Source organism: Eumetopias jubatus, unplaced genomic scaffold (genome assembly GCF_037043125.1).
Source record: "Eumetopias jubatus isolate StellerSeaLion01/CBP00866 unplaced genomic scaffold, mEumJub1_p1.0 scaffold_9, whole genome shotgun sequence".
In the NCBI taxonomy this organism is placed as follows: domain Eukaryota; kingdom Metazoa; phylum Chordata; class Mammalia; order Carnivora; family Otariidae; genus Eumetopias; species Eumetopias jubatus.
The window spans coordinates 97,128,449-97,146,639 of record NW_028274815.1 but is presented as its reverse complement, the minus strand read 5'-3'; positions in this window follow the sequence as shown (position 1 = coordinate 97,146,639).

The window sequence follows — 18,191 nt, the reverse complement described above, 5'->3', positions numbered from 1 at the left end:
CGGAGCCCCTTTCTTGAGTTCCCACCTGCTTATGCATGAATTTGCTTTATGAGACTGCCTGCTTTTTTGGTCACACTTGGAGCCAGCTTGTGTCGCCCTTTGTGATGTGTATCCAAGCCTCACCAGGGCGCCTGGGTGGCTCAGTTGGTTAAGTGACTGCCTTCGCCTCGGGTCATGATCCTGGAGTTCCGGGATCGAGTCCCACATCGGGCTCCCTGCTCAGCAGGGGGTCTGCTTCTCCCTCTGACCCTCTTCCTCTCATGCTCTCTGTCTCTCATTCTCTCTCAAATAAATAAATAAAATCTTAAAAAAAAAAGCCTCACCAAATAATAATCTGATTGAACTTTGTGTGCCAACAGAATGTTAAAGACCTTTCTACACTTACTACATTGACGTCAATATTTCTTTACTTCATCACCTGCCCACGAGAGTGAGGGTCCTCCCTTTTGAATCCCAGCAACCCAGCTGACATAGTGAATACTCAGTACATAGCTCCTAGTTGTCTATACCTTAGAGCATTTGTCAAACTAATACAAATACATAACTAATATATCAAAATAATAGAAATATAATAGAAATAGATATTTATAGGAGATGCATAGTTCTTTTAAAAAATTAATTCACTTAAATAATCATAATCTAAGATGACATTTTTGTGTCTTAAAAAAAATTTTCTGAGGGGCGCCTGGGTGGCTCAGTTGGTTAAGCGACTGCCTTCGGCTCAGGTCATGATCCCAGGGTCCTGGGATCGAGCCCCGCATCAAGCTCCCTGCTCCGTGGGAAGCCTGCTTCTCCCTCTGCCACTCCTCCTGCTTGTGTTCCCTCTCTCGCTGTCTCTCCCTCTGTCAAATAAATAAATAAAATCTTTAAAAAAAAATTTCTGAGAAAACTTGTTCCTAGGCAACAAGAAAATGTGACATTTCATCAAAGAGATTTAAGCAGGCAAGATAATGAGACCCATTCATATTTTGTTTTCAAGTAGAATCTTGAACTCAGAGGAATTCAAAGTATATCATATAAGCAAGACTGATTTAGCTTTTTTTAAAGATTTTATTTATTTATTTATTTATTTATTTATTTAATTTATTTTAGAGAGAGAGCAAGAACACACACAACCAGTGGGAGGGACAAAGGGGAGAGAGAGGGGGAGAAAAGAAGACTCCCCACTGAGCGTGGAACCAGATGCAGGGCTAGATCTCAGGACCCTGAGATCACAACCTGAGCTGAAACCAAGGATCACTCGCCCAACTGACTGAGCCACCCACATGCCCCTTGATTTAGCTTTTGTAACATTTTTGAATAATGAACCAGAAGAAGACCTAAAAATAACCATTTAATATCTGTCCCCTTGCTGGAGTCCACAAATCAGCCCTAGAATTCTGAACTTCCAAGTCCCTGAATTAAGGTTTTTTTTCCTTGGTGTCTATCTTCCTAAAGATGATCACTTTATAGTAACAGCACAGATCCTTTTATTTCATTTTGTAAAGCCCTAATCCAACAGAACCCCAGAATGTCAAGTGCGTGAAAAAGGAAAACATTCTGGGGGCAAGTTCCGATTGTTAACACTCTTGAGTCCCACAGCTTGGGACCTGCCTGGCAACAGCGGTCTCCTCCCTTCTATCTCTGAAGCTCATCAAAAGTTGCTCAACAGGCCCCGGAGTCACCTGCCTATCTCACTGTTCTTATCTTCCCATGTCAAGGTTCCAACCAAGTTCTGAGCACTTTGTGGTGTCAGCTCTGAGGGCATTAGGTGATAAAATGAGGCCTGGCACCTCTCCTGGGGGAGCTCGTTCCTGTTGGGAAAAAAAGCCAGGAGAAACATGCTGCACCACACCATGATAAGGAACATCAAGGCAGGGGCACCTGGGTGGCTTAGTCCGTTAAGCATCGGCCTACGGCTCAGGTCATGATCCTGGGGTCCTGGGATCGAGCCCCTCATCGGGCTCCCTGCTCAGGTGCCTCTCCCTCTGCCACTTCCCCTGCTTGTGTGCTCTCTCTCTGTCAAATCTTAAAAAACAAAAGAAAGAAAAGAAACATCAGGGCAGAGGTTTGTAACATGGCCAGAAAAACCACACGAAGCAGGGGGTGCGTAGGGAAGTTTCAGAGAAGAGGTGACACATGAGAGGGACCTTGAAGGATGACTAAGAGTTTGCCGGGGTTGGGGGGAAGAAGGTGATATTCAATCCACGGGGCATTGAAAGGTGAGCGGCTTGAAGCACAACGTTTTAAGGAAATTCTAAGTAGCTTGAAATGCAGAGAGCAGCGGGAGATGAGGAAGGGGGGTGCAGAAAAGAGGACCGTGAATTGGGTGCCCGGGTGGCTCAGGTTAAGCCACTGTCTTCAGCTCAAATCATGATCCCAGGGTCCTGGGATCGAGTCCCACATCAGGCTTCCCGCTCTGCAGGGAGCCTGCTTCTCCCTCTGCCTCTGAGGAAGAAGCCTTCTTCCTGTGCCCCTGCCACACCCCCTGCTTGTGCATGCATGCTCTCTCTCTCTGTCTAATAAATAAAATCTTAAAAAAAAGAGGACAGTGAATAGTGGCTAAAACTAGGAGTGAGTGGAGTAGGCTGGACCAGAATTGAGCTTTTATCCTGAAGGCAGTAAGGAGCGTCTGGAGGTTTATCAGTAGTTCAGGTGAATGGGCAGCGCTCTGTTTGGGTAACAGGAGAGCAGAGGACTGAAGGGAGGTGAGGGCCTTCCGAATGCCAGAGCACTGGGTCAGAAGCCGTTGCATTCCTCCCCGGAGGCAATGCCACTGAGAGAACCCGACAGCTTTAAGAATCTAGGCCAAAGAGGACTTGGTAACTGATTTGATGTTGCGGTGAAGGGAAAGGGAGTTGTGGACAAAGACTCTAAGAAGGTGGTTAATCGCCCACGAAGCTGAAGGAAGAACAATGCAATCGGAGACTGGGGACGAAGGAGGAGGCGGAGGGCCAGGAAGGAGGGGACCGGGGTGAGTCTGAGACATGCTGAGCTCGAGGTGCCTGACGGTCACGCAGAGACAGGCTCCTGGCACCGGAGACTAGGTCTGGAGTTCCCGAACGTTTCAGAACAGATGGATCTTACATGCTACAGGCAGAGTTTGGTTCTGACTGAAGAGATGGCAGGGCTCTCGTAATTCTGAAACGATGGAGCAGTACACATTCAGAAGGTGGGATGAGAGCATGAAAGCTAATCTGGCAGCGGAAAACAATGGACCAACGCCAGCCCAGATGGGGAATGTTTCCTAGGTTTTAAAATTTTGTTTAGTTTTGTTTTGTTGAGGGTGCATGCATGCAGTTTTATTTGCTTGCTTGTTTGTGGTCGTCATCTAGATATGAGCTGTCTTCCCCCAAGAATGTACTTAATTGCTAGGATCTGGAATAAACTTATTATCCACTGGCATAAAAATTTGTGTGCCTGCAGGTGAGAAGAGCTGGTGACTAGAGGAAGGGGTAGAAAGAAGGCAGTTACGAAATAAGGTTATGAAATAAGTTGCTCTCCTGTTTCTCGCTTCACAGGACTTGATGAGACCTACCAGGAGAGCTGTTTGATATCGCCGCACAGGGTGTGCACTGAACAAAACTAGGGAGTGCAATTCACATCTTAAACCTTGTAGAAATGGATACCTAGCATGGAAAATTTAAAGAAGATGGGAGTAAAATGCCTTAAGGAAAGGGGCATCTTTTTCTAGAAACTCTCCTATTGAAGATAGCTCACTGGTGAGAAATGTAAGAGCAGTAACATATACAGATTATTTGAAGGCTGAGGAAACATGACCCACTCATTCTCTAGTTGCTGGAATCATACTGTGGGTATCAGCCTGAAATTCAGTCGTTAGCCAGGACAAACACAATTCAAGACATAATCAGGTCTAAAATCTTGTTACAGTCCAATGTAATATTCTTTGACCAAAAGAGAAGGTGTAGCATCTTCACCTCCTGCTTCCATGTTGTGGAACTGGAGAAGGAAGCCAGAGCGATCTTGACTTAAGTTCTTTGCTAAGATTCATGTATCAATTCCTTAAGTGGAAGATGATTACTTACACGAACCCATGTCTTAATCCGTTCTGGCTGCTCATACCATAGGCTGGGTGGCTTAAATAATGAACATTGATTTCTCACAGTTCTGGGTGCTGGAAGTCCAAGATCAAGTCATCAGCGGTTTCCATGTCTGGTGAGAGCCCACTTCCTGGGGCTCTCACATGTGTCCTCACATGGTGAAAAGGATGAGGGAGCTCTCCAGGATCTCTTTTGTAAGGGCACTAATCCTTTTTATGAGGGCTCTGCTCATCACCTCCCAAAGGCCCCACCTCCAAACAGTATCACATTGGAGGTTAGGCTTCAACATACGAATTTTGGGGGGTGGGGATACAAACATTCCATCTATAGCAGCATATCATCAAGAATACTAGAAATAATATTTTAAAGTTGTTAAAATGAATTCAAAAGAAAGAAACACAACTTCCATCCATTACACCTTCACTTGTTTTTTGTGTTTTTTTTTTTAATTTATTCCCTGGAAATTGTAAGCTCATGAGAAGGTACACGCTGTCTTGTTTATCACCAAATCCTTAGTGCCTAGAACAGTGTCAGGCACATAGTAGGTTCTCAATTTGATTTGATTTGACTTTTACATTTTTTGCTGACTAAACAAATTGAAACTAAGTTTTGAAAGACTTCAGTCAGGATGAAAAGAAATCAGGCTAATTTAAAACTATAATGATAATCACATTGATGACTGTGGCGAACATTTACAGAGCAATGACTATGTGCCAGGCCACTGTTCTAATGGCTCAGGTGTATGGACCCATGGAATCCTCAAGACCCACTGAAGGCAGAATAAGAAATTTCCCCCAAAACAGCTAGTTGGTGATTTGATTCCAGAACCCCTTGCTGTTGACCACAATAGGTGCTTTAGCTACCATGATTAGTTTGAACACTAATATCCTTCCACCCACTTGTACTCCCCCTGACACTGAGAAATTCAAACTGAGCTGGCTTTCTTGTCTTTATTTCCAGAATGTTTTCTTTATACATTGAACTCATTCAACAGTTTCTCAGTTACCGCATTTTGCTGGTGAGAAAATTCCTGAATAGAGAGCAGACTTTCTACCCCATGAGCAATTTCCTTTGAATATTATCTGGTGTTTGTAAGGGCCACACCCGTGGTTAGCTCAAATATGACTCTGCCTATGGATTCCGACACCTGAGACCCTATTTCAGCCCACCGTCTTAAAATGTTCACACAGTATAGGCTTTACTGGGGGCAAGGACTTTTTGTTAATGCTGTAAACAAACAGTGGTGGGCATGAAGTAGACCATCAATAAATATGAATGAAAGAATGAATTCATGTTCTGAGAACCTTGGGGTATTATGTGAACGCCGCACCCTCATCCCACCCCCCCAAAAACACTAGCTATATTACGTATTTCTGTTTAATTTTAGAGCAGTAAATTGCCATAGAACTACAAGAATCTGAGTCCTTATTTCCATCTTCTTCAATAATATCCAGACTTAAAATACAATAAAATGTTTCAGTCTCACAAATATTTGGAAAGATACAAAAATCAATGGATTCCTCTGAGGCCTGGGCTAGTCGTGTTGTTCAGAGAGGAGGCTGACTTCTGGACAACTGAACACTGAATTTTGAGAAGGTGGCCGGCTCCCATTGTCCCCCTGGATCCCCAGGAGTGCCTGCAGGCAAGGGAATGGATCACTGAGTTTAGGGCGCCCCCTGCTGTTCAGCGCTGCCGCCGGGAGAACAGGGCAGGCCTTTCCGTGGACCAGCGGCTTGGGTGGAAGGTCAGAGAACCACCGCTTTCATTTCTGGAAAGGACCATAGAGGCGATTAGTTCAAACCCACACATTACAGATGGGGAAACTGAGGCCCAAAGAGGTCATCTGTCTCACCACCGGGCACCTTGTTGGTTAAATCTCTTAAAGGGGTAGAAGTTGGATTCCCCTACCTGTGCCTCCCAAAGAGGGAAATTGAACTTGGAAAGCATCTCTTCTGCCTTTTTAAAAATTTAGACTGTCATAAAAATGAGTCGCTGAAATCCTGCCAACAAAGTGTGACATTAATGAAGAACTCACATTTAGAGGAGCTGCAGTGAATGGACTATTACCGAGCACAGAATCCAGTTTAATACAGAGCCAAAATGAAGCCATCGTGAGAATTACAGGGTAATTGATAGGATGTAAACTATGTGAATTTTTACAGAATAAAAATAGTTCACAGAAACTGAGCGCTGAGGGAGTTTATTTCTATGCTGATTTCCACATTTCTCATGGCACATCAATACGTCTTGCCTAAAACAGAAATAGGTACTTTAAAAAAATACTCAGTTGCTTTATGTTTTTCATGATCTTTTCCTTTTCTTTAGAAGAATAATTTAGGGGCGACTGGGTGGCTCAGTTGGTTAAGCGTCTGCCTTCAGCTCAGGTCATGATCTTAGGGTCCTGGGATGGAGCCCCACTTTGGGCTCCCTCCTCACCCTGAGTCAGGCTCCCTCCTCAGCAGGGAGTTTGCTTCTTCCTCCCCTCCCCTCGCCCACCCCCCCCTTGTGCTCTCACTCTCTCTCCCCCAAAGAAATAAATAAAATCTTAAAAAAAAAAAAGGATAACTTAAAGGAGGAGGGTCATATTATAAATGTTTAGCTGGTGTTCAAAGTTCATTTAGACTTGTTTAATTTCTCCTTTTTTCTCTAAATTCAAGAAAATCTAATTTAATATGTTTAACTTAAATAAATCTCCTGCTCCCCCTGCTTGTTCTCCCTCTCTCACTGTCAAATAAATAAGTAAAACCTTTAAAAAAAATAGCATGACTTGGGGCGCCTAGGTGGCTCAGTCGTTAAGCGTCTGCCTTCGGCTCAGGTCATGACCCCAGGGTCCTGGGATTGAGCCCCACATCGGGCTCCCTGCTCAGCGGGAAGCCTGCTTCCCCCTCTCGCTCTGCCCCTGCTTGTGTTCCCTCTCTCACGCTCTCTCTGTCTGTCAAATAAATAAAATAAAATCTTGAGAAAAAAATTCAATGGTACACCTAAGATTTGTGCATTGCATTTGTAAGTCTATTTTACTTAAAGAAAAGGACTGTAAACAAATATTGAACTCTAGTTAATGATATACATGCGGACGTGTTTAGAGGTGCAGTGACTGATATCTGGAAATTTGTAATGCATTAAAAATTTAGAGGGACTGATAGATGACAGAGAAGTGTGTGACAAAAACATATAGTAAAATGTTAACTGCAGTGGGCATCTGGATATTCACTGCACAATTGTCCCAACTTTTATTAGGAAATCTTCATAGTAAAATGTTGAGAGGGAGAGAATTAAGGTAGGTTCAATCGTTTATTATTTTTAAATATAATGTTACTCCAGCATATTTCATTCTCAAGATTCTACTTTGTTTTGTTTTTAAGATTGATTGATTGATTGATTTAAGAGAGAGAGCACTGAGGGAGAGGGAGAAAAAGAAGCAGACTCCCACTGAGCAGGGAGCCCAATGCGGGGCTCAATCACAGAATCCTGAGACCATGACCTGAGCCGAAGGCAGACGCTTAACAGACTGAGCCCCCAGGCGCCCCCTCAAGATTCTACTTTGTAAAAGGGCATTTATTACAGCTCTACCCAAAGAAGTCTGCAGAGCAGAAGCCTAATACCTGGGTGGTCCTTTTCTTTACTCCCATGGCTGGATGGGAGCTCCTTGCAGACACACCCTTCTTCCCCTCAGTCTGTGCTGCCGGAGGGCGAGGAGTGCCACATGGTTTCATGAACTCTGTGAATGGTGCATGGTGGGCACTTCATTCATGTGTGGTCAGAACAGCGTTTTGGAGCCAGACAGGTTCAGATTTGGCTTCCGCATCTTACCTGCTACCACCAGCTCTGAGTTTCCATGTCCCATCTTTAAAAAGGGAGTAATCTGTTTGGCTGTACTGAGGCTTCGATGAAATGATGTAGGTAGAGCACAGTATCTGGCTCCTGAGAATAGCTTTAAAAAAGTAGCCCGTACCCAAGCTTGAGCCACCTCTGGGTCATCGAGCCCTCAAGGAACTACTGGGGACAAAAACTCCAAAGGGTTTGGTGGTTGTGGTGGTGGGAGTGACTGTTCACGCTTATGGAGACTGAGATATCTCGTCATTCCACTGCTCCTTCGGTAGCTTGCCTTATCCACACCCTCCCTGTCATTTATGACATGCCTCCGTAGGACTTACAGCTCTGAGTGTGGGCCCCAACCAGGAGCATCTCCTTTGCTGGGGAGCTCAGGTCCCTGGGTCACGATCTGCATCTTATCAGAATCCCCAGCATATTCATCTTTGAGAAGCTCTGGTCTACATTAGATAGGATTTCTGATGACTCCCAGTTGCCCATTGATGATAAATCTCGTTTGTTTTTAGCAGAGCTACCCCTCCATCCTTTACTCTCTTCATCTTACTTCTTATGGCCCCATATCTCTTCATTCTTCAGAACCTGCTCTTTACCGCTGCTGTGTTACTATCGTTAAAAAAAAAAAAAAATCTGATGATGCTGTCTTGTTTAACTATGAATATGATTTAAAAATTAACTTATTAAAGGACAATTGGCTTTTCTGACAATATTAAATATATGGGTACCTGGTTGCATTATTTATTGATAAAGTTCTTTTCTCTGCCATTAGGTTTTATATTGTTATGACTTTCATAGGCTCACCAATGTTCAGGATTGAGTCTGGACACCACAGCCAGGCAGGGGAGGAAACCTATGCAGCTCCACCCTCCCTCACCAGCCTTGCCTCCTGCCACCCCCACCTTCACCCCACCCCTGATCCACTCCCCAAGCCATCACAGCAATCTGTACCTCTGAAGAGCCCCGGTGACTGGGATCAGGGCTGTGCACATCCATCTCTCACTGCGATGTGGAAATACCGCTTAATATAGCATTCTAGGAGAGCCTGCATGGCTCAGTCATTTAAGTGTCTGCCTTCGGCTCAGGTCATGATCCTGAGGTCTTGGAATCCAGCTCCCTGCTTAGTTCCCCGCTCAGCAGAGAATTTGCTTCTCCCTCTCCCTCTCCCTCTGCCTCTCCCCCTGCTTGTGCTCACACACTCTCTCTCTCTCAAATAAATAAAATCTTAAAAAAAAAATTGCATTCTATTCCAATGCCTAGTGCTGACTGGACAACATGGAAGGAGGGCAGACATTGGAAATTCATCACTTTGTAACCCTCACAGTAAAGACTGGTTTCGGCAAGAACCATTAATGGATATATGGTCTTAAAGTGTCTCCCCAGAGATGGTCTTAGGTAGGAGAGAAAGAAGTGTAACTGTACAAGGCAGAATCAGGCACCACCTAATGTGATACCCTGTGAAGGACACAATCCATGCATGTCAGTGCTCAACCTGAATCTAATATGTAGAAACTCCCCCAGCAAGAAACATTCACCTACCAAAAAGAAGGTCCCTCTTCTTCAAGATGCAATTGTCATAAAAGACAAAAACAAAACTGAGAAATATTCCAGATTTAAGGAAAGGAGGGACATGACAACTAAAGGTAAAGTCCTAGACTGGCTTCTGTACTAGAGTGGGGGAAATGTACAAAACACATTAACGGGTTAATTGTCAGATTAGAATATGGATGGCAGGTTATGTAAAAGTATCGCATCCATGTTGAATTACTGAACCTGGTAACTACTGTGGTCATGGAAGAGAATGTCCTTACTCTTGGGAAACGCATGCTGACATACCTACCCAACAAATGATACAGGGGAAATGTGGGTGCGTATATGCCTGTGTGTGTGTGTACACACAGAGGTATTTTTCTTAAAGATTTATTTCAGTGAGAGAGAGGGAGAGTGCAGCAGAGGAGGAGCAGAGGAAGAGGGAGAGAGAAACTCAAGCAGACTCCACCCTTAGCTCCACACAGGCCAGCCTATCCCACAACCCTGATATCAGACCTGAGCCAAAACCAAGAGTCTGATGCTTAACTGACTTTGCCACCTAGGGGTCCCGCCTTTGTGTTTCTTTTTGTTATTTTTTCCTAACTTGGGTTGAAGGCTTTGTTTTCTGAACTTTTTCATTTTTTTCTTTCCATAATATAATCATTTAAGTCAGTGAATTTGCTATGATCAGAATTCTGGTTTTCATATATAGTATTGTTTTGTTTCTAATGTAAAACGAAAATGACCGGGGCTTAAGAAAAAAGGCTTAGTTTATTATATGTACCACTGAAAAGTTTTCTAAGTTGTCCATTAATGGGGAAATTTCACGTCTTAGAATGTTCAAAAGTAGAAAGAGTGTTTCGTTGTGGCTGTGTTCATCAAGGACTGAGAGCTAGCACTCTGGACAGGTTGGAATGAATCCATAAAACTGCTACATGATGGATTAAAAGAGGGTCCATTTTTTCAGGTCACGAAAAATTCTTGAGTTAAATCCAGAAAGTTTTTGGCCTAATGGGGTCATTCAAAGTTCATGGTTCTTAACAGATTTCCCTGAAAAGAGACAGCATTTAGTTATCTTCTAGGTAAATCCTGCTGTAAATAAAATATTTTCCTTTTACTGTCCCTCCTTTAGGTCCTTTCTCTTCCTAAAATGATGGGATGACCATGCAAATATATAACAGCCAAATGATCAGGGTTTCAGTTCTATACTTCTATACTGTTTTCAGTGTCGTTCTCACAGAATTTCTTTGATCAGGGCTGCTTGAATTTCCTTTTGATATAAAATCATCTGTGGTTTGAACCGATGGGTTGGTAGTTCTGCCAAAGCATTTAATACTTTGTTAACAATACACTTGACAGAAGCAACCATTGGGAACAAGTATGACAATAGCCTAAGATTTGTAGGGGATCCTTCAACCAACTTCCTATTTGGCCAAACCAAGTCATGTAAAAGAAAATTTGATGGTGGAGTTTGTCCTGTCTGGGATAACCAACCAGCTTGTTCTTGAACTTTATTATTCAGAAACATGTTTCTGAATACAACCAAAAATCATGGTCACCACACAAATGCCAACTTGTTTGGTACATAAATATTCCAAAGCAATTCCCTTGTCCAGCATCTTTGCAGCAAGTGATTTAAGGCTTTTCTGTTGTTTGTATAGTAGACACAGATTACATGGGCCAAGACTGTCATCATAAGAGACAGGTTCCACATGTATCCTAGTAAGTTCAGGTGCTCAAGGGAGAAAGCTGGACACAAAGCAATGGAAATCAGTTGTCTCCTGGAAAGATTACACTTTCTCCTGGGAAGTCTTAACTTCAACAGGCACATTGAGGAGAATAGATTAAGTCATTTTGAGATCTGGGCAAGGAGTGTAGACATATTGAACTAAATAGTGACATAAAACCATTCCTCAGGGGCAGACTCCTTCCTCTCTTCAAAGCTGACATTATCCGGTGATCATACCTTGGAATAAATACATCAAGCCTGGAGGAGTAAATTTGATATATTCTGTAACTATTTCTCAGATGTCAGGAATACAGTATAACAAAATATGTATAAGGTTATAATTTAAAAGTGTAAGTAATTAAACCAGGACAAAGACATTAACTAGTTGAATGTAGTTATTATTAGTTATGTCTTGTAATCTAACATCAGCACAAATATGTATTACGAGGTTTTACAAAAAAGCTAAAATACCGTACAGCTGAAATATGTGTTGTATTACCAGGGATAAGAGTAACATTAGTCACACACCTTTAAAATTTTCAATCCATTAAACTAACTTATTTTACGTCAAAACTGGTTCCTGAACATCGTTAACCTGTGAAGTACTTTTTTGTATGTGTGAGTTAAAAAGAAACATAATTAACTTTGTTTATGGCTGAACTTTATCACAATTGCTGCTGAAGATTTTTTTAGGATACCCTAGTAAACTGTACCTGACAAGTATTCCAGAGAAGGAATGACAAACCCAATACTTACTAAAATTCCTTATACAGCCATGGCCTTACAAATTCTTTATTGAGGTTGTAATTGGTATACAGAAAACTGCTTGATTAATGTATGCAATTTGGTGAGTTTGGACATGTGTATATACTCATGTTACCATCCCCACAATCCAGGTAATAAACATACCATCATCTCTGCTTCCTTGTGCTCCTTTGTGTGTGTGGCAAGAACACTTAATATTAGATCTACTCTCAACACATTTTTAAGTACACAATATCTTGCTGTTAACTACAGGCATTATGTAATTCAGCAGATCTCTAGAAATTACTTGCTTTGCATAATTTTAACTTTATGCCCTTTGTACAATTCCCCATGTCCCCCTCCCCAAATCCCCTGATAACCATCATTCTATTGTCTATTTCTATACTTTTGACTATTTTAAATGCCTCATATAAGAGAAATCATGTAGTATTTCTCCTTTGGTGATGGACTTATTCCACTTAGCAGATGTCTTCAGGGTCCATCTGTGTTGCCACAAATGGTAGTGTTTCCTTCTTAAGGCTGAGTGGCCTTATTGATTCTAACAAATTATTGCTTATATAAAGGATTACTCCTAGAACTATAATGTCAGAAAAATAAATACAAATTTAGTGATTAAAAGTAGTTACCAGATGAACTTGGCTCTGTTGGCTATGATGGAGTAGCTGGTACGACACCATCGTTTCCATGATAAATAACCCTAACAATGGCAAGTATGAGGTAACTGCTTTTAGGCACTGGACCACAGGCAGCACAAGACTTTGATGCCCGAGAGGGGAAACTTATAAGGGGAGTCCCACATTTCCCTGGCTGCCAGGCTTGGGGACAATTTCTTATAGGGTGGCGGGGCCAGAGCATACTGGTCTCCCACTAAGGTGAGGAGGCAAAAAAGACTTCAGGGATGATAGTAAAGCAGATGAAATGAGTGAGGCAGATCTCCGAGGAGGCAGCTGTGCAGAAGGGGCAGAGCCTGTCCTTGGCTGAGGGTGGGCCTTGCCTGTGCAGTGCAGACTACCCAAGGATTCATCACACGAGCTGCTCTACAGTTGAGAAGACAAAGATACTGGAAGTTGGGCAGGGCTGGCAACTGCAGAAGTTCTGATTCCCCCAGAGTGAAGAGACTCATTAACACCTCAGTCATTCAAGCTGAGAAACTAGAGAGGCAAAAATCACATCTTTCTTTTTTCAGGATAACATTTTATTTCAGCGAATTTCTCTCTCCAACAGTTTTCACCTAATATCTTATAATCTATAACTGTAATAACCCCAAATTTCAAAATTTTAGGTTAGATAAAAACATCTCTTTTTATACATTATTCTTTTAAGATTTTATTTATTTATTTGACTCAGAGAGACACAGCGAGAGAGGGAACACAAGCAGGGGGAAGTGGGAGAGGGAGAAGCAGGTTTACCACAGGGCAGGGAGCCTGATGTGGGGCTCGATCGCAGAATCCTGGGATCATGGCCTGAACCGAAGGCAGACGCTTAACGACTGAGCCTCCCAAGCGCCCCTATGCATTATTCTTGAATAATAATTTAGCTGGTATACGATTCAAAATTGAGTTATTATTTCTTAGTGTTCAGAAGATATGATTCCACGGGTTTTGGTCTTGGTCTTCACTGTTGCTGTTGAAATATCTATTCTCGGTCTAATTGCCATTTCTTCTTCTCCTTTTTTTTTTTTTTTAAGAAGGCTCCACACCCAGTGTGCAGTCCAACACAGGGTTTGAACTCATTACCCTGAGATCAAGACCTGAGCTGAGATCAAGAATCGGACCCTTAACTGACTGAGCCAGCCAGGTGCCCCAAAATGCCATTTCTTTATAGCCAAGCATTCTTTTGCTTGCTGTTGTTGAGATATATTTTTTTGGTCTTTGAGTACTAATGTGTTTAGGCATGGCTTACCCTTTCCTCTTATTTCCTAGTTTTTATTTCTTTTATTGACTTCCTCTTATGCTGCTAGGGATTAAAAATTAATTTTGGAAAAAATTCATCCTTTATCTCTTTGTTTATTGCCTCTCCTCCATTACCTATATTATCTCCTTCTTATTTTATCTTCCATATCTCTTACTGCTCCTTAACACTTTTTCCTCTTTGTCTTTCTGTGCTACATTCTGTGTAAATTTGTGGCCTTTATCTTCCACTTGACTAATTCTCTCTCAACTATCTAATGTAATGTTTAACCCACCTCTAAGAAAAACCACATCTTACAGTAAGGTCTTCTTTAAACATGCTCTAACAGAAAGTAAAATAAAGATGTAACACTTGCATGGGTGAAAGAACTTGGAATTTGAGTCCTACCACATTAGAGAGGCTTGATAAATACTTTGAACACACAAATATCTACCCTAACAAAGCATAAGATAAAGTCTATACAAGCTCAAAATGACCAGTTCATAACTAAACTGCCTATAAGAACAAAGAACACACTCAAAGGAGAGGGACAGAAGAGAATTTAGTCGTGCTAACAAAAAATATCCAGTATAAAATTGAAAAATTACTGGACATGCACAGAAATATAGTTAAGGAAAAAAAAAAAGCAGTCAACAGAAATAGATCCTGAGATGGCCCTGTGGTTTTACAACAGCAGTTATAAATATAATAAAGGAACATATGCACATTATGAGTGAACAGATGGGGGGAATCTGAGCTGAAAGGTGGAAATTATGAAAAAGAACCAAATGGGAATTCTATAAGTGAAAAGCATAGTAGATAAAAATTTAAAATTTACCAGAGGGTATTAAAAGACTGAAGATGACAAAAGGTAGTGTTAATGAACTTGAAAACAGATAACAGAGGGACGCCTGGGTGGTTCAGTGGGTTAAACGTCTGCCTTCGACTCAGGGATCGAGTCCCGCATCAGGCTCCATGCTCAGCGGGGAGCCTGCTTCTCCCTCTGCCTGACACGCCCCCTGCTCATTCTCTGGTGTGCTCTCTCTCTCTCTCTGACAAATAAATAAATCTTAAAAAAGAAAAGAAAAGAAAACAGATAATAGAGATTAACCAATCTGACAAACAGAAAAAAAATACTGAAGAAAATTGGACAGAGCTTCAGTGAACTGTGGGATAATCAAATGGTCTAACGTATGTATAACTGGAGACCCAAAGGGAGAAGAAATTGAGAAAAGGGTTGAAAAGTATTTAAAGATATGATAGCCAAAGTTGCCAAACTTAATGAAAAATATTAGCTTATAGAATAGAGAATCTTAACAAGCCTCAAATTGGATAAATACCAAACAACATCAACACAATAACAAACTATCAATGTCATACTGCTGAAAACTGAAGAGAAAGCAAAACCTCCAAAACAGTGAGAGAACAAAGAAGCATTATATACAGGGGACAACAGTCTACATTAAAGCTGACTTCTCAATGAAATGATGGAGGCCAAAAAAAAAAGGAAGCACAACTTTCAAGTGCTAAAAGAAAATCTGTGAACTCAATTCAGTATCCAGCAAAAATAATCTTCACAAATGAAGGCAAAATAAAGACAATTCCAAATAAACCAATACAGGATTTGTTGCCTGCAAATCCACACTAAACATGCTAAAGAATATTCTTATAGCTATAGGAAATTAAGACCAGATGGAAACTCAGATCTACAGAAAAGAATAAAGAGCACTAGAAATGGCAAATATATGACTTATTTTTTCTTCGCATAATTTCCCAATGATACAATTGACTCTTTAGATGTAATGCTGTAAGATGGGGGTTCATAATGTATATAAAAGTTAAAATCTATGACACATACCAAGAAAATGAGGCTTCCTGTCTCCTCACAGGGCATATTAGTGAAGTTCCATTTTTTTTGTTTCATGCACTGAAAACCATGATCTTGACCAACCTTAATAGGGCAAGTCACTTGCCCATGATCACATAGCCAATTGGGACCAAATACCCCAAGCCAAACCTGTTGACTCAGAATACCAAAGAGCAGGTGGGGCAGAGAAAAGATTTTTATTGGATCCCTCTGACATTCAACACACAATTTCTTGGGCATCCTTGGGCACACAGTCTGGCGCTCATTTAAGATTAGGCCAATCGAAAGAAGCGCACGAATAGAGAAAGACTGTGTAAGCTTGAAAAAGCAAGCCCAGTGGGACAAAGGGTGGTTTCCCAGGAGAGAAAGAAAACAAAGTATGCTAGAAACCCCTCTCGGGTAAAGATGAAAGTCTGGAAGAAAGGCAAGGCCAGGCAGTCTAAACAGCAACCTAGAAAGCCAAGGAAACAGCTTCTTCCCTAGCACCTCAATGACGTCTCCTAATTCCTGACCTGCTGACCATGTCAACTGCACTCAGTACCCTCTGACCTACACAGGGGCCCAGCAGATGTTGTGGCCCTTCCCGGACAGCTCCAGCGAGTGATGAGTTCTGGTTTGCAAAAATGGGATTCCTGTGCACACGGAAAGAAAACAACGTAACTATAAGATACAGGCTCAAGGCGCCATTTCAGAACTCAGAGCTAGACTGGGTGAGTGAACTCTCAGCAGTAGAAAAGGGATGAGTAAGGGAAAGGAAACTCAGATCAGCAAAGCAGCACATTATGTCTACTTCTTGCTGGGTAGATGAAAAAATCTTCCCTGCCTGAAGCAAGAGAGTATCTAGGAATAGAATCCAGCCTGGGGAAAAATGCCTGAAGTGTAGTAAACACCCACCCTTCCACTCCACCATCTACCTATTCTCAACTGTACAAAAAAGCAGACTTTCCTTGGAGGGATGTTGGAAAAGCACATCTTTGTAGTGAGGTCCAATCCTAAGGCAAAGATCAGCTATGCCCGGCAGCTGCATGAGAAGTTTAAACTAGGTCAGATTTGAAGTTGTTAAGAGAAGCCATCAGTACCCAGTGAGACCAAGTTGCTATAGTTCCCCAGCAACGCCTGTCTGTAGAGGACCTGTGCAGGACTCCATAGCCTCCACATCTCCTAGATGAAAGCCACAGCCACACCCCTAAACACTATGAAATCCTGTTATACCAAATAGTCCTCCTCACTCTGTTGTCAGACTTGCCTATGATTCAAAGTGAAGAAGCAAGAAAGCTGCCCTGAGAAAGGTAGGAAAAATGTCTTGATCCTGTTTTTCACTATAACCCTGTTGTGGGGATTCCAAGACTCTGGTCTCTATCCAACCAACATCATTTGTCTACTGTCTAGGTACTGGTCTGGTTACTATGGGATTTCCAAGCAAAGCAAAAATAGAATTCCTGAACTTGAAGTGCTTTAAACTTAAGAAAACTACACATGAAAATAAAACATAAATATAGAATCATAGTCCGATCTGAGTTTTAGGAATTTGGAGATTACTTGATCTAATGGTATTAGATTAAGGATCTGAGCCCCTGGATTACATTCTTGCTGCCTAGTGTGGTCTGAGGACAGAGTCAACATTATCTGGAAGCTTGTTAGAACTGCCGATTGAGCTCCACCCCAGTCATGCTGATTCATAATTTGCATGTTTACAAGACTCCAGGTGATAGGATGGACATTCACACCTGAGACGCACTGTGTTAAATGATCTACCCAGGTATGTGGGTTCAGCAATAGCAATAACTAATCAAGAATGAAATTTTCTTTCCAAAATAGAATCTGTCCTCTACATTATCAGATGACACTTTCTCTTCGAGTGAAAACAGATTTACAAACAATGAATGCCAGGGGTTCAGGAAAAAGAGTTGGGAATTTGGTCTTGAAGGAGCTGCAAGATTTAGAAGTCAACGAAGAGGAGGCAAGGTATTCCAGATGAGGTAGGAAGTGGGATAGACTGGGAGGGAAATATCGTAGGGAAAAAGGAGATAGAGAAGGGAGGCCAGGAGTCTTTTTAGAAAGCAGGGAACCCCCGGGATGCCTGGGTGGCTCAGTTGGTTAAGCATCTGCCTTTGGCTCAGGTCATGTTCTCAAGGTCCTGGGATCGAGTCCCACATTGGGCTCCTTGCTCTGCCTGCAGTTACCCCTGCTTGTGCTCTCTCTGACAAATAAAATCTTAATTAGAAAAAAATAGGCAGGCAATCCAGATTTTTAGATGGAAACTCCTAGTTATTAAATGCTAAGAACTCTTTCAAATATGAACCATAAGGCTGGCCAAACTAAACATCTGTATGCCACATGTGAACAGCCACACGGTATCCTTGCCTATATGCACAGAAAATCGGCCAGACACAAGACCATTTTTCCTTTGAAAACCTCCCTCACTGAGGCCAGGGAAGTTTACCCAGTGACTAGGCCTCTGAGACTCTGACTTCACTTCCTGCTCTCTTCCCACTGGCCGGTCCTTCTCCAACTCTTCCTCTCACCTACTCCCCTCAGGGAAGCT